The 4,581-nt window shown below is 51.8% G+C and overlaps 1 long non-coding RNA gene across 1 annotated transcript; it reads left to right on the forward strand.

Moving 5' to 3' along the window:
* Window positions 1-552: 552 nt before the first annotated feature.
* Window positions 553-1,550, forward strand: LOC147095469 (uncharacterized). The gene is made up of 2 exons (XR_015074636.1): window positions 553-908; window positions 1,247-1,550. It is a non-coding gene; the product is annotated as an uncharacterized LOC147095469 (long non-coding RNA).
* Window positions 1,551-4,581: the final 3,031 nt, after the last annotated feature.

The following is a 4,581-nucleotide window of genomic DNA, read 5'->3' on the forward strand; positions in this document are numbered from 1 at the left end:
CCACTGCTCCCGACAGGACAGGACACACAGACTCTGCTCTCCAGCCCACTGCTCCCGACAGGACAGGACACACAGACTCTGCTCTCCAGCCCACTGCTCTCGACAGGACAGGACACACAGATTCTGCTCTCCAGCCCACTGCTCCCGACAGGACAGCACACACAGACTCTGCTCTCCAGCCCACTGCTCCCGACAAGACAGGACACACAGACTCTGGTCTCCAGCCCACTGCTCCTGACAGGACAGCACACACAGACTCTGCTCTCCAGCCCACTGCTCCTGACAGGACAGCACACACAGACTCTGCTCTCCAGCCCACTGCTCCCGACAGGACAGCACACACAGACTCTGCTCTCCAGCCCACTGCTCTCGGCAGGACAGCACACACAGACTCTGCTCTCTAGCCCACTGCTCCTGACAGGACAGGACACACAGACTCTGCTCTCTAGCCCACTGCTCCTGACAGGACAGCACACATGGACTCTGCCCTCCTCCCCACTGCGCTCGACAGGACAGCACACATGGACTCTGCTCTCCACCCCACTGCGCTCGACAGGACAGGACACACAGACTCTGCTCTCCAGCCCACTGCTCCTGACAGGACAGCACACACAGACTCTGCTCTCCAGCCCACTGCTCTCGACAGGACAGGACACACAGACTCTGCTCTCCAGCCCACTGCTCTTGAGAGGACAGGACACACAGACTCTGGTCTCCAGCCCACTGCTCCCGACAGGACAGCAGACACAGACTCTGCTCTCCAGCCCACTGCTCCCGACAGGACAGGACACACAGACTCTGCTCTCCGGCCCACTGCTGCTGACTCTGAGGAGCCCTCCTGGAGATGATGAAAGCACCGATCCTGATGCTTGCCCTCCTGCTGCTGGCTGAGGATTTCCAGTTCCTGGGTGAGTAAATTCCTCCCAGCTCTCAGCTGCCAGTCTGGAGAAAGTTCTGTTTAATGGAAAAAAAAACATTTTTGTTCGCTGCCTGATTGTCAGGTTGTAAGAAAGGCCGAGGACTTGAACTGAAAGCAGTTCCACAGTCCGATCCACCCGACTGTTTAGTGGCTGGCCGGGCGGGTAGTGTGAATGGTGGCTGTTACGAGGTTTAATGAAGTAGGAAAGAGTTCAAGGTCCGAGTCTGTACAGAATCAGTGCGTCACCCGCAGACGTTCCTTGTTCGCCTTTCTCCGCGACAGAACGGTCACTGAATTAACCTTGGATGAATTCATTTCCGATTTCAGGTTCGACCACAACAAACTGCAGGTATATCGGGGGCACCTGCAGCGTTGCCGCCTGCCTCGCCGGTTACATCGCCGAAAGAGAATTCTGTGATGATGGGACCGATTGCTGTTATCCGATATAGGGAAAGATCCCTGGGTGGAGCCCCTGCCCAAGCTCACCCAGTCCCCACGGAAAGAAGTCTTCAGCCAGGATGAGCAGGCGCTGTTTAATTGGGGTGGGAGCCAAACCCCCCCCCTGAGCCTGTGTCACTGTTGCTTGAATAATGGGCTGAACTCGGAAATAAAACTCACTGCATTGATCACAGCTTCAGACCAGGCTCTTGTTTTTGTTTGTGGTGTCCCGGGATGGCGTGTTCCTGGGCGGGCGGGGGGGGGGCGGTGTGGATTAACAACAGCTTGTATTTATACAGCGCCTTTAATGGAGTAAAACATCCCAGGGCGTTTCACAGGAGCGATTATCAAACAAAATTTGACACCGAGCCACATAAGGAGAAATTAGGACAGATGAACAAAATCTTGGTCAAAGTGGTAGGTTTTAAGGAGCGTCTTAAAGGGGGAGAGAGGGGTGGAGAGGCGGAGAGGTTTAGGGAGGGAATTCCAGAGTTTAGGGTCCTCAGCCACCAATGGTGGAGCGATTAACATCAGGGATGCTCAAAAGGCCAGAATTAGAAAATCGCCCATATCTCGGGGGAGTTGTGGGGCTGAAGGAGATTACAAAGATAGCGAGGAGCGAGGCCATGGAGGGATTTGAAATCAAGGATGAGAATTTTGAAATCGAGGCGCTGCTTAACCGGGAGCCAATGTAGGTCAGCGAGCACAGGGGGTGATGGGCGAACGGGACTTCATGCGAGTTAGGACACGGGCAGCCAAGTTTTGGATGACCTCAAGTTTACGTAGGGTAGAATGTGGGAGGCCGGCCAGGAGTGTGTTGGAATAGTCAAGTCTAGAGATAACAAAGGCATGGATGAGGGTTTCAGCAGCGGATGAGCTGAGGCAAGGGCGGAGATGGGCAATGTTACAGAGGAGGAAGTAGGCAGTCTTAGTTATGGCCCGGATATGTGGTCAGAAGCTCATCTCGGGGTCAAATATGACACCAAGGTTGCAAACAGTGTGGTTCAGCCTCAGACAGATGTTAGGGAGAGGGATGGAGTCAGTGGCTCGGGAACGGAGTTTGTGGCGGGGACTGAAAACAATGGCTTCGGTCTTCCCAATATTCAATTGGAGGAAATTTCTGCTCATCCAGAACTGGATGTCGGACAAGCATTCTGACAATGTAGAGACCGTGGAGGGGTCGAGAGAGGTGGTGGTGATGTAGAGCTGGGTGTTGTCAGCGTACACGTGGAAAGAGAGGCTGTGTTTTTGGATGATGTCGCCAAGCGGCAGTGTGTAATGACCCTTGGAGAAGGGGTGGGGATCAAGGGCTAAATGAGAGGAGAAATGGGGGCCGGATCTAGAGGCTGGTGTTTCAGAGTTTCGGCACTCTGACCATTCTGGATCCAACAGATCGGATTTGAATTAGTTTGTGGGACTCTGACCCCCTTTTTTGGGAGGGTGTGAGCCCAGGGAGTAAGAAAACTGCCCCTAAACAGGCCCCAAATGGTCAGGTTGGCTCGGGTGGGGAAGTGGAATCATTGCACTGGCACAGCAGGGGTTAGAGTTCAGAAGCTGGGATCAACATTGTGCGGGAAGTTTAGAGGGGCTTTCCCTGGAACAATCCGTGTTCCGCTTCCCTTCAGTAAGACAGCGTGTCTGAATACCCTGCCGGCTCTTTGCCAATAACACAAATGCAGCTGTTATTTGGAGCCTGGTGTGTGGGAATCTGCCCCTGGAGCTCAATATCAAACTGAATGGAGACCCAGGGAGAGCGGCTGTTTGCTCGGAATGAGGGTGCAGAATTTTAAAGTCCTCAATCAAGTCACCCCTCGGCCTTCTCTTTTCTACAACTTGCATTTATAGAGCGCCTTTAACGTAGTAAAATGACCCAAGGTGCATCACAGCAGTGATTATCAAACAAAATTTGACACCGAGCCACATAAGGAGATATCAGGACAGGTAATCAAACCTTTCAATTAGGCACTCTACAGCCCTCTGGACTCAAGATAGAGTTCAACAATTTCAGATCATAACCTCGGCCCCTATCAGGGGGGCCCGGCGTTGCCAGGGCAGTTTAGAGGGCCGCGCAGTTGACGGCTGGCCGCTGCCGCTCCCCCGCTTTGTGTCTCGGGCCGCGCGGTTGACGGCCGGCCACTGCCGGTGCCCCGCTGTGTGTTTCAGGCCGAGCGGTTGTGAGGCCCGGCCCGAGTGACCCCAACTCACCTCCCGCTCCGGCGGGCCGACGCAGTTGAGGAAAAGCAGGGGAAAAAATGGCGGCAAAGTTTCGGGATGTTGCAGGATTAGGTCCTGCCCGTGACACACCGATTGGTCAACCATCAGGTCACTGAACTGTAGGATTGGTCAACCATCACGTCACTCAATGCTAATGAGCGGTAGGATTGGTCAACCTCTAATGAGTGGATTTTTGAACGTTTCTTGTATACTGTCCGAACAATTTTTGTCTGACCAAAAAGTAAATACACCTATGACACTCCCCTGATCATCAGCTTTCTTTTGATATAACATATAGTAATCTCGGATCTAATGCTTAAGTTGTCCACCAGAGGGAGACAAATGCTAAGGGGGTTATAATTACTAGTCTTAAGGTAAAATTGCATTATGGGTAGAATGACATCATAGGGTCCTCCATCTTAGATTGCTCGTGCAGTTGAATTGATGTGCATGCCTGTAGTTGTGAGAGCTCTGTTCTCTCCTGGTTCTGTGTAAATTAAAAGCAAAGTTTTGAGTTCCTGAAGTCTCACTTATATCCCTTATATTTGGACCTTAACCACCCGGTTATAACATAACATATGTGTAGGTACGCTCTATAATTTTTGAGTGTATAGCGCACTTTTGTTTGGCCTTTTTTCCCTCCCTCCCACATGACAGCTGTCCTTCATTCTGCCAGCGCAATTTACACTTCATCTAGAGCCATCCTTTGTTTCTTAACCTGTCCCATTACCGCCTCCTCTTGCCTTGAATATCTCTTAACGTCTCTTAACCTCTCCTGCTTTCTATCCTATCACTGACCTTCCTTTTTGTTCTTTCATTCCCTCCCGCTTTTCCCAGCCCCTAACTTGCTTTAAAATCTATTCCTTTTCCTGCTTTTTTCCAGTTCTGGCGAAAGGTTCTCGACCTGAAACGTTAACTCTGTTTCTCTCCCCACGGATGCTGCCCTGGCCTGCTGAGTTTTTCCAGCATTTTCTGTTGTGGTAATCAAACCTTTGTTGGTTTTAAGGAGC

The sequence above is a fragment of the Somniosus microcephalus genome, unplaced genomic scaffold (genome assembly GCF_052327205.1).
Source record: "Somniosus microcephalus isolate GS21.2 unplaced genomic scaffold, FLI_Smic_1.0 unresolved_chr1, whole genome shotgun sequence".
NCBI classification, from domain to species: Eukaryota; Metazoa; Chordata; class Chondrichthyes; order Squaliformes; family Somniosidae; genus Somniosus; species Somniosus microcephalus.